Genomic DNA, 18,961 nt, shown 5'->3' on the forward strand with positions numbered 1-18,961 from the left:
CCACTGGCAGCATGAAGGTAAGTCTCAAGGAAGGAGAATGAGCAGGATCTGCCAGGTGAGAATGGGCCAGATCCAGTACAGGTCAGGCCTAAATGTTCCTTGTTAGGCCTAGAACAATCCCCTGCTTCTTCTGACTGCGAGTTCCATTCATCATCTTCACCTAGATGGAAGCAGCAGTTAACTCATTCAGGAAGAATTACATTTCCAATTGATTTAGTCCAAAGTTTATCTCTCATGAGGTCCCACAATTTCCACGTCTACCAATCATATTTCTTTTACTCAACCTGTTCAGAGACGTCATTACACACCTGTAGAGGAGGTGGGCCTCCTAGTGTAGAGGTAGGGACACTACCACTGCACCACAAGCACCCTTTTGGCTGTCAAACATCTCACAAGGATGAAATAAAACAAACAAAGACAGATGTTGCTGAGGAAGGGTCACCGGACCCAAAACGTTAACTCTGATTTTCTCTTTACTGATGTTGCCAGACCTGCTGAGCTTTTCCAGCAATTTCTGTTTTTGTTTCTGATTTACAGCATCTGCAGTTCTTTCGGTTATTATTTAGTCTCAATCCAGTCCCCACCAAAGCAGGAACCCAAAATGATCCATGGTTCAGCCAAATGTGGGATTCAATTGTGTCAAAAAATGTAGTAGCAGCACTTTAAAGCTGGTTGATGAACAGTAACTAGTTAGGGTTAATGGATGTTGCTCAGATATGTACTAATAATCAGTGAAGGAGAATTAGTAATAACTAGGAAAGTACAGTAATATCCATTCCACGAATGGATGAGGATGATGTCTTGCTTAGGGGGCTCAAGTGGAACAGTAACGTTATAGATTTTATAATGGGAATAACTAAATAAAGAAACAATGATATACTTGTACAAAATTTCAGTTGCTCTCAGAGTATGGGTGCAGTTTTGTGTGTGTGCCCCATTAAAAAAGCTTAGGTATACAGCACAAACTCCCCAGAATTAAACAAGGGTTGGGAAACTGTAATTATGAGGAGAAATTTGAGATAATTGACTATATCCTGGAGCATATAAATCAAAGAGAAGGTATAATGCATATATTAAAATGATAAATGTTTTTGATGTAGCAAATACGAAAAGAACATTTCTTCTGATAACTTGTTAGCAACTTCCCAATCATTACTGAATTTAATACCATTACTAAGAAAGTTTAGGATCAACTTCTTCAAGGATCGGTCAGCCTCATTCATGAAATGCTTTGTCATAGGGAGTAAGCCAGGCACAGATCGTGGCACTCTTTAAGGAAGAAATGGAGGAATGCTTGAAGCTAAGAAGACAGAGCTATGGGAAAAATATGGAACGATGGAATTCATTTTGAAATGCTTGAACAACATCAAACATCTGACCGAACAGCCCCTGTTATGCTTTAAACCTCAATAATTCTAGCATCATATCTGTTAATAAAAATCTGTGTATACTAGTGGCTATACACAATTCAACACAGATATCATAGGAGAGATCTAATAGATATAATGCATCCCAGAATAGTGGAATTAATGTTTTCCAATGAAGGAAAAGTATTAAAAATTTCCTTTTCAATCTCTGACAATTAATTTTCATGGACTTCTAAGATTCTAGCAGGGATACAGTTCCAGAGGTATCAGCTGACATTAAATATCTCCTCTAAATGACTGATGCTTACGTCTGAGCCAAGATCACAAACAGAGGCAGCTAGTTCAATCGAAGTGTTACTCCAATCTTGCCACACCTTACATCCCCAGGGAAAGACTGGGCAGCAATCAGCAAAATGATCTCTGCCTCCATTACTGCCACTGAAACTCTAGACCAACTGGAGAGTACTTCCTTCCAGCCCAGCTGAGATTAGATACCTCAGTGCAGGTCAAGGATCAAACCTGGGTTCTTCTGGTCTCTAAGGGAAGGCACTACTTTATAAATGAAATATTCGACTGACGTGATGTGATCCACATGGTCAACAACTGTGCTACACTGAGCATGAAAGAAACATACCAGGATGCCTTTAACTTCCCCTATAATTTTTAAGCGATATTCCTGAATCTATATCCATACTCATTGACTCAAGTGCTAATCTAGCATATCTTATCAGGGCAGATTACAGTGCAGACAGTTCAGTCAGTACTAATGGTGAAGTTGTAGGATTGCTGTGTGTGTGCATCTACGCTGTGGGTCGGGTATGTGATGTGGTGTGAGCAGAACGTATTCTCTGTGGTTAGGAGACCATGAACATATAGATCAGGTATGTGTGTGTTGTGGAGTGAGTATAGCATGTGATGTGGTGTGGGTAAATATGCATGTTGTTAGGGGTGTATATGTATTCATGGATAGAGTGCATATGTTGTGGTGTGGCAAGGGTGTGTGTCAGTGCGAGCCATGGTATAATTGTATGTTTGAAAATTTTCAAGAGCTGATATTTTAATAAGCTTCAAAGGCTTCCCCAGAAAATAGGCCAAAATTACAAATAATTTTGAATTTTTCATACAGCCAGTGTCTAATTTTAGTTTTGAAAAATTAGCTGTATGGAAAAGGAACAGTACAGTTTGGCTTGTTTTGCTGTGTATGTATCCTATATTTAATCTTATAATTACTAGTCCTTTGTGTATTCATAGAACCTTACATTTTACAACACAGAAGGAAGCTATTCAGTTGATCCAGCCTGAGTTGGTGCTCACTCATCAGCTGGAACTGTCAACTCTATAGCTGCTTCCCTTCTTATTTCCTGAATTCACTTACATTCAGCATTTACAAATACCTACTCAGCTCCCTATCGAAAGATATGTTTAATCTCTATCTTTATATACACATGGAAACGTATTCAATATTCTAATAGCCTTTCATTGAAAAACATGCCCATAACTTCCCCTATTTTTATGCAATATCCTGAATCTAAAACTACTTATTACCCCCTCACCAAACAGTTGAAACAAACTTTCCATGATCTCACTAAACATCTTTATTTTTTAATGTTCAGATTTCCTTGAAGCTTTTTTTCCTTCTTTCTTTCATGAGACGTGAGTAATGCTGCCATGATCAGTGTTTGTTGCCCATCCTTAATTGCCCTTAAACTGAACAGCTTGCTCGGCCATTTCAGAGGGCATTAATCAGTCAGCCACATTGTGGTAGGTCGGGAGTCAATTAGAGGCAGTATGCCCAGCTCACTGGAATTCTGCTGCCAATAGAGGGGTGTCCACCACATGCACAGGTTGCCAGTTTGATGGAGGCAGTCTACCTGCTGCAGTCTGGAAGCTCAGCAGAGTCAGAGCCCCATCCACAAAGAGGGCATCATAGCAGGGAAGGCAGGCTCTGGGGCCCAGATGAGCCATCCAAAGGAGTTTCCCTTTCCAATCTGAGAGGCCTACTTGTTTAGCCCCTCTTAAAGTTTTATTTTAAACATGCTGCTCCGAGGGTAGCCTCTCAATCCCCGAGCAGTGCCCTTGCACTTACATCACAGCTGCCTGCCATAGATTGAGGAGGGAGGGTGGTTACTGTCCTTAACTGGGCAGTGACTTTGGATACAGTCAATTAGGAATCCACCTCTAGCACGATAGCCAAGACACTGCTCCTTACTCTCATTGCTGGGAAATCCAGGCTCAGGACTACCATTTGGTTTCAAAACCAGTAAGATAACCCTCTTATAATATATGTCTTCCTCCAACTTTACAACCAAAAATAGAAAATAAATTATGATCTGTATCTGCACTATTGTTTCCCCAACCTTCTTCAAAATTCTGGGAAGTCTATCATGTTGGTCTGGTACCTTTTCTTTATCTGGTTTTGTTAGCTTTAATCATATTTTCCTCCAAACAGCTCCCTGCAATAGTGGCTCATGTTGATGAGTTTCCTCAGTTTCACATTTGCCTCATATTAAAACTGCTGAAAACAAAAAAGGGCACCTCAACCTTCAATCTAAAAAACAGGGCAGCACCTTTAGCTCAAAGTGCTCCCATCCTTTCTTTAACAAATATTTTTACACTGCTCTCAAGTTTCAACATCTCCCTTGAGCTTTTGTGTACAGCATCTTCCACTATCCTTAATATTTTAATTATCATAAGTCTGTTTTAAAAAGTTTGCTCTAACTTCTATATACATTGAACACATGAATTAGTTCAGATTGAAATTGTACTTTTTAAAAAAGGAAACAGAATTAAAGTTGGCTAAATTAAAATTTCTGAAACTCAAAATCTGCTTTGGTGCCTCACTCTCTTCCAAAGGACGGTAATTGTCTACAGCCTGAAAATTTTGCAAATGACTTCTTATCTGTGCTTAAGTTTCTAGTCATGTGAAAATCAAAATTACCACTTTTAATTGACAAATATGTTTCCCTGACTCGGTAGCTCCGGTGATCAGAGTGTGTGGTGAATGTAAGACCAGATGACTACTGCACCAAGGCATAACTAAACATTTTCCACATTCAGAGGGCTGGGACAAAACAGAGAAGAGGAACTTTAAACACATTTCTTAATTAAAGTTGAGTTTAAGGAATGTAACATACAAAAATCTATTAACTGTATGACTGAAATTACTACTTACTGAATTGAGATAATCCATGTAAATTTACTCATAGAATCATAGAATCATAGAAACCCTACAGTGTGGAAGCAGGCCAGTCAGCCCATCAACCCTCCAAAGTGCATCCCATCCAGACCCAGCCCCCTGGCCTATTCCTGTACCTCACTAAACAAGTGGACAAAATCAAGTCCCATGAGATGTCTACAGGGCTAAAAGATATTATGAAATGATAATAGTTGTTGGAAATTTGCATACAGAGAATTTTCAGCCTCCTAAACTGCACAGATAATTCCAGACAATAACTGAACAAAAAACTAAACAGCAGCAAGACAATCTCTTCTAATCTGTGCTCCTGGCTTCTGCCACAGAACTCACAGAAACAGAAATAAATTGTTCGACTCCTCAAGCCTTTTAATTAGAACATGATTAAATATGTTAACCCACCTTTGAACCATATCTCTTGATGTCCATGCCCAACAAAATAAAAATGCATCAACCTCAATCTTGAATTTCAATTTTCCCAGCATTCACAACTTTTGGGGAATGAAGAGCAAATTGTTCCAAATCTCCAGAACCATCTGTGAGAAATAATTTTCTTGATTTAATACCTAAATGTCCCAACTTTAACTTCAAGATTTAAGATTCCATCTCCAGTATTTACTTAAAAAAAGCACCGTATTTGGATTTCTTCACCACATCCTTCTTCATTAGCTTATGATACCATTTACCAAATTCATTTCATTTATTGTTTCGCAGTTCTTTAATATTGAATTGTTGTCACGTTTCCTATTGTCTAAAATATTTAAACTCTTTTGAATATATTTGTATTATCCTTCATTCTTTCTCTTCCCTGTTTCAAGCCTTGTAAAACTGTCAACTTAGATGTAGACTTTATGCATCGTGGATTTTTTGATTCAAGACTTTTAAAAATTGGACAAATTGCTATCATGATGGCTGCCGAGGGTTGGCTTATTTTTGGTGATTTCTTTGGCACAGCCAAAGAATTAATTCTAGAAAGTTCTTATAATGTAACATGACCATGTGTAGTATGCCCTCCCTTGAAAAGACTTCCAAAATGTGCAAAATCTTGTGAATTTGTACCCCCTATTGTCTGGACATTTATCAAAGCACAAAATAAATAGCTTTCCAAGACTTGGTGTCTGCAAATTCAACAATTAACAAGAAGTGGAGAGAAACCAGTTCATCACAAGGAGGTGTGAACAGTCATCATTCATCCCAATTGTGCAGCAATGACTTCTAATTTCAAATCCGTTCTGTGGATGATAGAAATATGGATCATGTGGTCACGTGATTGAAACTAACTCAAATAGAAAATCCCATTTCCCCAAGAGCCAATTACAGATGACGCCATCTCAAAACCAACAGGACAAGAGGGACTATCCTCCAATTAAAAAGGTCAGAAGTCACAGACACCAGGTTATAGTCCAACAGGTTTATTTGAAAACACAAGCTTTCAAAGCCTTGCTCCTTAACACCCGAAGAAGGAGCAAGGCTCTGAAAGCTTGTGTTTTCAAATAAATCTGTTGGACTATAACCTGATGTCTGTGATTTCTGACCTTATCAACCCCAGTCAAACACTGGCACCTCCACATCACAATTAAAAAGGAACACTGCCTAGTGAGTCAACCCAAGCAGAGACAGGAGAATGTGTTCAATTGCAAAGATTTGCCTCTACAGAATTTGATTTGATTTATTTATTGTCATGTGTATTTTGTTTCAAAATACACAGTGAAAAGTGAAATCAGTTTCCTTTTTATCTAGAAACCCAACAGCTTCATCTGAGTCATAGTCATACAGCATAAAAACAGGCCCTTCAGCCCACCATGTATATGCCAACCATCAAACATCAAACTATAGTAATCCTATTTACTTGCACTTGATCTCTAGCCTATTATGCCCTGGTATTTAAAGTGCTCATCCAGATGTTTCTGAAATACTCATCCAGATGCTTCATCCAAACCATCGTAAGTGTGAACCCATGGTCTGCAGTGCAGTCATCCTAAAGGATTACATTTCAATACATTTTCCCTGTGTTATATTATTCTGTTAATGCCCTAAATGTGTGCTTCATCTTTAGAATCCTGTGTATGTCTGTGTACATTATGGAATGAGTGCTTTCATTGCTTGCCATTTCGAGGTGTTGTGTGAACAAATGTTAGTCTTTTCTTCTGATTTAAACTTACCTTTTTAAAACTTAAGCTTAAAATATTATTTCTGAAACACAGAACTTGCTGCAGGCAACCAAGAAGTTTTGTTATGACCTAAGAAATGATTCTGCTGACAATACCCTCACCTTAGTTATTCATTTCAATAAATAATGACAATTGAATAACTATATGTACTTCAGTCAGTTGTACCTCAGGGATCATGTGCGCACATATGTACATCTATGTCTCCTTGTACGTCATTTGTTCAAATTTAATACTCTTAAGAGAATGTGTAGGGAGTAAAATCTACCAATTAAAAGTTGAAACTCATCCAAATCAAAACCAAATTGCTGGCCAAAAATACAAGTCTCCGGACCCTATTTCTTTTCCCGCCAGTGATTGACAGAGCTAGCAATTTCAATAATATTGGCACCACTAGAAAGATATTTCAAAAAAAATTATACGTTCCATAAAAATGTTTTGTATTTCGTAAGAATTAGACTTTTTTATATTAATAGTCAATAATGTCTTAAAAAGGTATGCAGAAACTTGAAAGTGTCGCTGTCTTTCTTTCCAAATTGAGTACCAAGTAAATGTAAAGTCACCATAGTCCTACTGGACCAGAGGGCTGCTCTCTCATTAGAGAGAGAGATAACTGCTGGTGCTTTAACCTGAGGGTCACCATGTCTCAGGTGAAGGGAGAGGTCAAGTAGGTGAGTCCTTGGCAAGTGCAAGAACTGAACTCACACTGTTGGTGTCACTCTGTATTGCAAACTAGCTGTCCAGCCAACTGAGCTAACCAGCCCGAGTGCAAACTATTAGATCACTGATCATTGTCACAACCATGCTCTAAACTATGGAGCATCAATCATATTTTAAAAGCTAAGTTGTACTATTTCCATTTTAACAGTTGTCCTGTTTCTAAGATCACAACAAGAATTATGTGGTTCACTTTGCACCCAGAGGAAACCTGCACAGACACAGCGGAAACACGCAAACTCCACACAGAGTTATCACCTGAGGCTGGAATCGAACGCAGGTCCCTGGCACTGCAAGGCAGCATTGCTAATCACTGAACTACTATGCCACTTTTAATTAATACTTTAATCTTGATAACTAATTAAATAACTAAGAATATGATTCTCAGTAGCTCAGAAGAGAGCAGACAGAACAGAAACATTTGGTCCATGTTTGTGGAAAGCTGCACATCTGTTTCTCCTTAGCCATCTCACTGATCCACGTTATTTACGTGGCCAATGTACCAATAGAAAATAAAGACAGTGCTACAAAATTGTACAACTAATCATCACATCCCCAAACATTTACATGTGTTATCTAAATTTCAGCCTCGATGTTACATTTTGATGTGACTTGGAAGGACAACAGCTAAGACAAAAGCGGGTGGAGAGATTCCCATTCCATATGCAAACTCCCACTCCACCTTCAGATCTGGCACTTGCACCACTATCCTCACAGCTACCGTAAAGAGCTGAGCTTAAAAGCAAGTTGTGGTGAAAATTTATTGCAAATTATCCTTATTATTAGGAAACACGGGTTCTAAATTGAACAGAGCCATGTATAGCTTAGAGGTTGATTTGCCTGTCCATATTGTGTAGATTAAGAGGAGACATGGATTTAGTACCAGTTTGAATTCTGTAGGGTACCAGGTCATTTAGAAATTTGTTTGCACGCATTTAAATTGGGCTTTTAAGAAAAACCGTTGGATGAAAGGCTCAGTGCTTTAGAAAGCAAGGACAGAGGAGAGAAAAAAATTGGCTATAACCGTACCATAAACCATAACCATAAACGTATCTTATGACACAGCACAACAGAGACAGATATAAGTTTTCTTTCAGAAAAAAAACCAGTGATCAGTGATTATGCCGGTTTCTTTCAGAGACACGGAGGTTATTCAGAAAGAAAAAAGGCCTGTAACATTAACTGTGCAGTTTAGCAGCCAACAAAACAGTCTGACGTGGCTTAGACATTAGTAGAAGAAAAGTTCCAAAGACAGAAGGCTTCAAGATGTCAGAGCATAACATCCTATAAGGTTGCTGAATGTATGTGTTTAAAAAACACGTTAAGGAGTAAGTGAGCTGTGTTAGAAGTTTGTCTGCTGTGCAGTAAAGATATCAATGAGGCGAGATGGGCAGTTAATAAGATCATTAATAATAATTCCCCTTCATAGGCAACCCATCACTGCCAAATGAGAATCTCGTCTTGATGCCTGGAACCTGGTTAAAAGATGCAGCCAGTTGGTTCCCACATAAGGAGATGCCCTACCAGACTCCTCATGCGATCTCCCACATTCCTTACTATTTCCCATGTCATTCAGGCCCCAATAAGATTCTGCTCCACATTCCTATATCAGCCTTTGGATGTTTCTCTTTGTTGATTGTACCCATGTATTGGGTTAGTTTGGGAGCCAGGGCATTGAAAGTGCAGCTGTAATTGATTGTAGATATAGACTACACCATATCAATAGGGAGCAGGATTGATGGACTGGTTGCTCTTGTTCTGTTCGTCTTTTTAAACGTTTACAGTTCATGTCGCTTGGTTTGTAAAAGTGTGAACAATCCCAGATTCAGTCCTATTTTGAGTTGCTGGAACTGCTAAATCACACCCCAGATTACTGTGAGATTTCTATGATGAGCTTCTTATTTAGGACAATATTCAAACTAAAACAAGCTCACAAGAGAAGTATTGTATCCCAATGCCCGAACTGAAATGGTTATTTTCAGTGGTTGCCTCTCAGTTCTTACTGTGTGTATGTACATTAAATGTTGTCTACAATTCCAGTTTCAAAATTTCCCTTTGTCGTCCCACAGGGAAGATTTCAGATTTGCATAATTATGGATCGATGACTGACTGACAGTTTGTACCCACTGTCATCATGTCTCTCAAAAGAAAGATGGCATTTTTCAGGTTTTATTATGGTGTACTCTCAGGACAGCAGCCATGGGACTTTGAGCAGAGAGGACAAGAGTTGTTCTGAGAAAGGCGGGAGGGGTTTTCAAGACAGTGTCCTTCTCCTTCTCCTTCCTCAGTTGTCGCTTCTCAGCAGTACAGTTTATCTGGTTAGCTGTGACTTATTTGATGTGGCGCCACCACATGGTACTGTTTGCGGAAACTTCCTCTATGCGTCAAGGTAATTTTGTTCCCTTTTCCATAATGTCTTCAAATTGTCCTTAAAACAGATATTCTATCCATCATGAGTCCACCAAATTGTGAAAAGAAAATCGGCTCTGAAATAGATTATTTGGCAAGTGATGCGGTACGGTCACAGCTTCAGTGCTTAAAGAGTTGGATTTGAAGAAAGTGTTGGAGTTTGTTTGTCTGTCTCCCCCTTGACTGAGTACCTTGTGGAGATACTACCGGTAAAATTTTCTGGTGTCCAGAGGTGTTTTTTGTGAGGTGACTCAAGTATCCTTGCCAATAAAAAAGGCTGGTAATGAAAACAGTGTTTAGAGTCTGACAAGCAAGGCTGTGTGATTGTGCCAACTCTTTTCAGTATTGACCTCAACCTAGTTAGAGAATTCATTTATGGCCAACATTCACAGAGTTACGACTGTGCTCTAACTTAAAGCAAGATTTTCATCCTAACAAGGCCGATAGCCAAGATTATGGTAACTTTAAGATTGAAGGTGACTTCCACAAAGCAAAATACCGTGTAGCTATGGATCACAATGTAACATTTACAGCATCCTCAACTTCTACAACTCTGCATACATAGAACATGGAACATTACAGCGCAGTACAGGCCCTTCGGCCCTTGATGTTGCGCTGACCTGTGAAACCAATCTGAAGCCCATCTAACCTACACTATTCCATTATCATCCATATCTTTATCCAATGACCATTTAAATGCCCTTAAAGTTGGCGAGTCTACTACTGTTGCAGGTAGGGCATTCCACGCCCTTACTACTGAGTAAAGAACCTACCTCTGACATCTGTCCTATATCTATCACCCTGGGTTATTCTGTGGTTCAACATGGGCATGAGCAAGATCCTCTACCAGCTTTCCCCCAGATCTACACCATGATCTCCCGTTATTGATGGTGTCACGATTGAGCGAGGAGGGGTGGATAGATTCCTTTTCTTGACCCATTCCTTCATTGGCACAACAAAATTTGCATTTAAGAAGTGAGCTGATGTTACCCAATTATAGAATATGTTCAACTGTAGATAGCTCATTGTTAGAAAAAGTCAACCAGGTTCCTTAAGTAGTGAATAAACAACCAGTTTATTACAAAACATACTCAAGTAAAGCCGCAAAGATTATTTAACAAATTGCTTTAAATGTATAAATATGTACAGGACATTGGTTAGGCCACTTTTGGAATGCTGTGTGCAATTCTGGTCACCCTGCTATAGGAAGGATGTTGTGAAACTTGAAAAGGTTCAGAAAAGATTTACAAGGATGTTGCCAGGTTGGAGGGTTTGAGCTATAGGAAGAGGCTGAATAGGCTGGGGCTATTTTCCCTGGAGTGTCAGAGACTGAGGGGTGAGTTTACAGAGGTTTATAAAATCATGAGGAGCATGGATAGGGTAAATAGATAATGTCTTTTCCCCGGGATGGGGGAGTCCAAAACGAGAGGGCATAGGTTTAAGGTGAGAGGGGAAAGATTTAAAAGGAACCTAAGGAGCAACTTTTTCACGCAGAGGGTGGTGCGAGTATGGAATGAGTTGCCAGAGGAAGTGCTGGAGGCTGGTATAGTTACAACATTTAAAAGGCATCTGGATGGGTATATGAACATGAAGTGTTTAAGAGAGATATGGGCCAAATGCTGGCAAATGAGGCAAGATTTATCTAGGAAATTTGGTTGGCATGGACGAGTTGGACCGAAGGGTCTTTCCATGCTGTACAACTCTATGACTCCATGTGCAAGTATCCATCTTGAAAAAGTATTAAATCTGCAAGGCGTTTTCTTAAAAGTTCTTTGTTCATGTAACAGTTAAATTGGGGTAAAAATTTATTCAAATATCATGCCAAATGGAAGGCATGCTAGCTCAATAATTAACATTGCTGGCTCAGTGCCAGGATCCAAGGTGCATTTCCAGCCTTGGGTGATTGTGTAGAGTTTGCACATTTGCCCTGTGTCTGCGTGGGTTTCCAGATGCTCTGGATTCCTCCCCAGTCTGAAACTGTGCAGGTTAGATGAATTGGCTATGCTAAATTGTCTGTAGTGTCCAGGGATGTGTAGGCTGGGTGGATTAACCATAATAAATACAGGGTAGGGGGCTGGGTCTGGGTGGGATGCTTTGGAGGGTTGGTGCAGACTTGATAAGCCAAATGGTATCTTTCTCCACTGTCGTGATTTTATGAAATGCTGATCTGCAAAGTCACTTTTCATACAAGGTCTCTTCCTGGATCTGTTATGCCTCGTTGAATTCTCCTTTTCTGGATACAGTGGTGTAGATTTGGATTTATCATTGAATAAAATCCCATTGCAGTGATAAGGTCTTCCAGTGGGTTTTCAACTCACAAGCCTTGAAGAGAGTGGTTTCAGAGAAAGAGAAAGGACAAAGGCTGTTTCCCTGAGAAAGTTCTTTCTGAGAACATTCAAAACCTTGATGTTTTATATCCATAAAGTGGGCCATGTGACTGCTCTCCGAAAGTGCCACAGATTCAGTGACTTCAGTAAAGCAGCTTGTTTCCTTTGCACTTATTGTTTTTCAGTCATGTGATCTGAGTGAGGCCAGCATGTTTTGCCCATCACTAGTTAGCCTTAAGAAGGTGGTGGTGGGCTCTCTTCTTGACCCACTGCAGTACAGCTGTTGTAGGCAGGCACACAATGCTGCTAGTAAGTGATAATAGAAGGAACGGCAATGTATTTCCAAGCCAGGATGGTGGTGTACCCATGTATCTGCTGCCCTTGACCTCTTGGGTATTGGTGATCCTGGGTCTTGAAGGTGCAGTCTAGGAATATTTCTGCAGTTGTAGGTGGGTATTTTCTTTGGAAAGCGTCCTTTTCATATACTTCTACACATCCAGGAGATATGAGAGTTATGATAAATTAATACGTCAGGTAATATATCTTCATGACAATGGAGTGACTATAAAGTCACTGAATACTTTCACGTCTCAGCAGCTACCTTTATTAAAAGGTCATCAACAAAAGGGGGGGGTGGTGATCCAGTACTGAATCAACTGAGCCACTGCAGCCTTTCAATAATTGCACAACTGGATCTTCAACAACAACAACAGAGATCCTTCAGAAAAGGAGACAGGCTGCAGTAGTACTCTTTTCTGTACAGCAAGACTTGATTTGATGTAGATAGATGGATTCGTATGCAGTGTAGATGGAAGTTTCAAATTACAAAAACATACTGATAAATTAAGTGAATGAGCAAAAGTATGGCAAATAGATTTCAATGTCAGGCAAGTGTGAGGTCATCTGTTTTGGAGCTGAAAGGAGACAGGACACAGTATTTTCAAAATGGGGAAAAGCCAGAAACAGTGACAATCCAAAGAGACTAGTGAGTTCAGGTACATAGGTCATTTAAAGCATGGCCAGTACAGCAAATAATTTAAAATGTTATTGAAATTCTGCCTTTATACCTAGAGGAACAGAAGGATTAGAGTTTCAGCTATACAAAGCTCTAGGTAAATCAATCTACTGAGGGCATCAAACCATCTTGGAGAGAGGTTATTAGAATCAAACCTAGATACCAATGGTGAAATTCCTGATACAGATCTAACAATCCAAGATTCCCTGAAATTTTGAAGGCTTTTCTAAACTCCAGCAGATACAAGTCTAATCTTTCCTAATAAGACAACACATCCATTCCAGATATCAGTCTAGCAAAATCTTCTCTGATCTGCTTCCAACATTTTTACATCCTTCCTTAGGGAAGAAGGCAAATACTACACTCACTCAGTACCTTAGGTGTAGACTCACCAATGCCCTGTACAATCAAAACATAACCTCTATATTTTTGTATTCAATCCCTATCAAAGTAAGATCCTCTCAGCATCTGCCTTGTCAAGCTCCCCGTTGAATCATAGATGTTTCAATACAATCACCAAACATTCTTTGAAATCCTGATGAGCAAAGGCCTGCCCTGCTCAACTTTTCCTCAGAAGACAACCTCTTCATCCCAGAAGCTTGTCGAATGAAACTTCTCTAATCTACTTTCAATGCAATTATACCTTTTGTAAAGAAAAATGACCAAAAGTGTACTCTGGATACAGTCACACTAAGGTTCTGGAAGCAGTAGTGAACACTCCCCTACTTTCATTCTCCATTCTGCTCGTAATAAGTACTCATGTTCCATTTGCCATCCTAATCATTTGAAGTACCTCCAGGTTAGTTCTTTTATGCAATTCATGTAACACAACATTAAGCTCCCTCTGTACCCGAGTTCAGCAGTCTCTCTATTTTAAAGCATATTAATGATTCTGTTCTTTGTACCTAAAGCTCCTGTCTTCAACATTTTACTGCAAATTCTAAATTTCTGACCGCTCACATAACCTGTTTATATGCCTTTGTAGATTTTTGTGTCCTCTTCACAACTCGCCTTCCTACCCATCTTTGTGTCATCAACATGCTTGGCAACCATATACCCAGCTTCCTCATCCAAATCATCAATATAGACTGTGAATAGTCAAGGCACGAGCACAGATCCCTATTGCACTCCATTAGCTTCAGTTTGCCAACCTAAAGAAATTTATCCCGACTCTCTGCTTCCTGTTCAGTGGTCAATCCTCAGTGAGTAAATTACCTCCAAAATCATGAGTTCTTTTATCCTTCTATGTGGCACTTTATCAAACTTCATACAATAACTGACTTGGAGCCAACAACACTGATAGGAAATGCATAGATTAGAAAATGCTCCATTATGCATCAGAGACAATCTGGATTTTATTCTTCCGATTTCCAGAATGCTGTCCTCAACTGGCATTCTCACACGCACAAGTAAAGGAGATTGGAAAGACAATGAATAACTTTGGTTGATTTTACCATCTTTCCACACAGAGCCAACTCAGCCACTTTGATTTCATAACATCAGTTAACACAGATTTTCACACATGACTAAATAAAAAACATTTAAAATGAGGCTCAACATAATCAGTTAAAAATAGTGGGGAGAAAGAAAGGCATTTGTATAATAGTTTTCACAGTCACTGGATGGCTCCAAGCATTTTACAGTCAACAAAGTACTTTTTGACTATAGTGACTGCTGTTATCCAGGAAATAGATCAGTCAAGTTTCCACAGCAAACTCTTGCACACAGCAAACTCTTCCACATAGCAACCTGATCACAACCAGATTATGTACCCTTGCATTATTGATTGAGGGATAAATATTTGCCAGGACACCAGTGATACTATGCTCTGCTTCAAAATACTGCTACTTTTACATCCAATGGTACAGCTGGTGTCTTGGTTTACCATCTCATCTGAGAAGGAGCACATCCAACAGTACATCACTGGAAGGTCACTGTTGATTTTAGTGCTCAAACCTTGGATGGGCTTGGGTCTACAACTTGTGATTCAGAGGCTAGTGTTTCAAACTGAGCTACAGCTGGGTCTAGAAATACAACTTGCTCACATACTCAGTTCCCAGTAAATTCAAATTGTCTACTCACATTAATGTTTCTTTCCAGTTCCTATACAGATTTCTATGACCATCACTACAACTTCCTGTTTTATTCAACTCTTATGTTGATGGGTTGAGAGCCTTTCAATAAATATCTTAATTTGCATCAGTGTAGTAATAAATTGCAAACACTGATTCACCAGGGGTTTCATACTGCTACATGTGTCTATTCATTCTCAGCTTCATCTTGTGCTAGTCAGTGCAGCCCATCTTACAAAAATGCATTTGCTATTGCACATGGTGAACCAATGGCAATTGAAACATTCCTTCCTTCATTTATAGGACAAAAGCCAAAATAATTACATCTTCCTGCAGCTGTGGAACAGCAAATGAATAGCCAGTGTGTCAATAGCCAGCTGGGTCACAATAGACATGGTAAGGTCATTGCCAGTCAGCTTTAAAATGTCTAACGTTACTCCACCCCTTTTGATTTTACCCTCACTTTCACCCCCTCCATTCTCCTGAAGAGCATGCTACACGAAGTACAGATTTAGTGATGGCAAGATTTTTCCTCCAATGCCTAAATCTTATCTGTATAACTGACTGTCTCTTCTACCACAGAAGCTGCATCCAAACTATTTGCACTCAAAACAGAACATTTATATGTTTTAAAATGTCTTTTTTTAACCTAGCAAGGTTACCTGCTGATTTGTGGCATGTTAACTGTGCACATCTCATCAGGCACTCTGGCTTTGAAAAAAATCAGAATTCCCTTTACTGATTACATATGCTGACTAATACCAACTTAGCATTCCCACATTATTGCCAGGTATTCTTTTTCTCAATCAAAATCAATATATTTATACTCCCAGTAAGATTCATACCTTATGTTTCATATCTAATCCTGCTACATTTTGTCATGCTGCCTTAGTTGAGGCTAACCAATAACAGCATATGAACAAAACCTCAGCTTTCCCAGGATGCATCACTCCAAGTGCTGCTATGCAGTGGGCAAACTTCTCACTCTTTTTGAATTCTTCTTTTGATGCTTGATTTAGCTTCCCTTAGAATTGTTTAAATATGGTTTTAAAATATATCAATACAAACATTAAAGCTGTTTGGAAAAGTCAGATAGCATCTTAGTGGAGGATTAGTTTAAATTTTACTTTCCCTTTCAAAAAGTGATTTCAATCTTCTTGCATTCCTGCCCCATTGTCTGTCAAGTCTGTACAAAATATAATGGACTTGTTGCACAATTGTAAGTGTCTGAACTTGACCTGGAATCAAGCAGATTTGAGGAAAATTTAACATGTTTGAATGAAAAAATGGACAAGGTGGCAATGGTCAGATGTTCCCCTCAACACTTGTGTAGTTCAGATATCATTAATCACCACCCAAAGATTTGAGAACATATCCCACTCTGGAATGGACTATTCTTAATGGTACACTAAAGTCCCTTAGGGAAGGAAAATTTCCACCTTTACTTGGTCTATCCTACATGAGACTCTAGACTCTCAGCAGTGTGGTTGTCTCTGAACTGCTCTCTGAAATGGCCTAGCAAGGTGCTTAGCTCAAAGGCAACTGGGAATAGGCAGCAAACGCTGACCAGCCAGTGACACACCTATCTCATGTGAATGAGTAAAAAAAACTTTCAGCTCCCTGAGAGAATGTATTTCACTTATTATTCGTTAACCCGCTATTGAAATAACAGAAAAATGCTGGAGAAACGCAACAGGTCTGGCAGCATCTGTGAAGAGAAAAACAGAGTTAACGTTTCGAGTCGAGTGACCCTTCTTCCACAGTTGACCCATGACGACTTTCACGCCAGAGGGTTAATGACTTGGGCACAACTGCTAGTGGGTCAAAATTTAACCTGCAGTTTATTACCAGCGAGATGCACATGCAACATCTCTTATGTTGGAGAACGTTGATCATCCGCTTCCTTATCTCTCTTGAGAAGTTTCTGCAGTGCTTTTTCCTCTCTTTTGATCTTCTACCTCGACTGTCTTTAATCAAATTAACTCCGTCACAGTGACGTTCAAGCCCCGCAAGGATACACGACATTAGACAACACAACGCTGGTTTATCCTAATACTATGCCGCTTCTCAGGCACTCTGCAGTTTCAGCAACTCTCTCTCCTTCCACTAACATTAAAACCAGGCTCCTCATTCAGCAGATGTCAAAAGCACCTCTTCTCCTCCCCCCATATCACATTGATTCTCTGCTTTAATTACTCCAGGGCGAATCGTGGCAACAAACAAAAAGGAACAGATTGCAGCAGACTATTTTCCCCCCTGAATGTTGTTCCAATGCAAAGGGATGATGGTGGTATTGAAGTGGGGACGGTGTCCACATGGAAAGGGTTTCTTCTCCTTCCCTCTTCCCCAGACTCTCCGTCAACTGCAGGTCAGGGAAATATAATTGGAATTCGGTGGTGGGACCGAACCGCTTTCCCTGCACTGTCCCGCCTGGTGCTCCCTATACAGGAACCCAGCTTCCCCCTCCTCCTCCTTCCCCTGGAACAGGCAGCAGTCAGGATAAACATAGTGAAGCACTGCCGAGCCACTCACTCACTCTGTATAATCACAAGAAAAAGCAGCTCTAATCTCCCCCTCCCAGCCCCCACATCTTATCCTTTCCTTGCCGTTTTCCCTGCTCCAATCGGTTCCTGGACGTTAAAATATGTGACTCCCCAGGAAGCGTTGACTATAAACAGTTGCCACCGCGGTTTTTTTTCCTTTTTAAAAAAAGCCTGCACTCTCCTACCAGCTTGTTACTGGTGGTTTTCCTGGAGTCTGTATTTCAGCAGTTTTCCAGCTGCTCTCAAGAGTTTACAATATCCACACCTCACCCGACTGCTGACACGTTCCCAATTCCGTCTCCCTCACTTTCCCACACTCACATCTCACTGTGGCTGGAATCAATCTTCCTGCCTAAGCTTGCCTTTGAAGTCTGCTCAAGTCCCGAGCTCACTCACAAACTCACCCACTTCAGCTGCAACAGAGGACGGCTCGGTTACTGCAGGTCGATGCCCTCTCCTGCTGCTGCTCCTTCTTTTCAGCAATCGGAGCGCTTGAATGAGCAGCCCTCCCCTCTTCTCCCGTCTCCTTTCTTTTCTCTCTCAAACACATGCATGACTGGAGAGGAATCTCATGATGTCAGAGCTCCGCCCCCTCCCCCGCCTCCTGGGACACAAGGGAGTTCCCAGCCACACTGACCGCCCATTCACTGGCACACTGATGTGCCCCTGTCTTGTGGGCTATCTGTCGTGCGGGAGGATCTGTCAGGCTCTGCTTTCAAGAATTAGCACCTGCTCAGAATCAGTCACAAGCTCATTGCTGATGTGCGTGTGTGTGTGCACGCTGCTTCAAATGCAATGATGTTTTCATAGGAAGTAATTCCTCCGAATACAAAATATTGAAGGTAAAATGTTCTATTCTTCCAACATTTTAGAAATCACACTCCACCAGGTTATAGTCCCAACAGGTTTATTTGAAAACACAAGCTTTCAGAGCCTCAGTCCTTTTTCAGGTGTTAGTGAGAGAGGTAGTATCAAAGACAGAATTTATAAGTAAAAGATCAAAGGTTCACACCATTGATGAGGATGCACTAAACAAACCGAAGATGCTGTTAAATCTTTAATCAGTTTGAAGGTTTTAATTGATTAATATGTACATGTAAATCCCGAATTCCTTTCAAGTCACTGTCCTGAGAAAACCAAAGGTTTTATC

The 18,961-nt window shown here is 40.1% G+C and overlaps 1 protein-coding gene across 1 annotated transcript in view; it reads right to left on the bottom strand.

Annotated features, from left to right (window-relative positions):
- Window positions 1-18,469, bottom strand: part of lhfpl2b (LHFPL tetraspan subfamily member 2b) — a 168,828-nt gene extending 150,359 nt beyond the window's left edge. Inside the window, exon 1 of the mRNA XM_048620437.1 lies at window positions 18,216-18,469. The gene's annotated coding sequence lies outside the window, so the exon portion shown is untranslated. The remainder of the gene's footprint in view (window positions 1-18,215) is intronic.
- Between the last annotated feature and the right edge of the window lie 492 nt (window positions 18,470-18,961).

Source organism: Rhincodon typus, chromosome 3 (genome assembly GCF_021869965.1).
Source record: "Rhincodon typus isolate 14 chromosome 3, sRhiTyp1.1, whole genome shotgun sequence".
NCBI lineage: Eukaryota > Metazoa > Chordata > Chondrichthyes > Orectolobiformes > Rhincodontidae > Rhincodon > Rhincodon typus.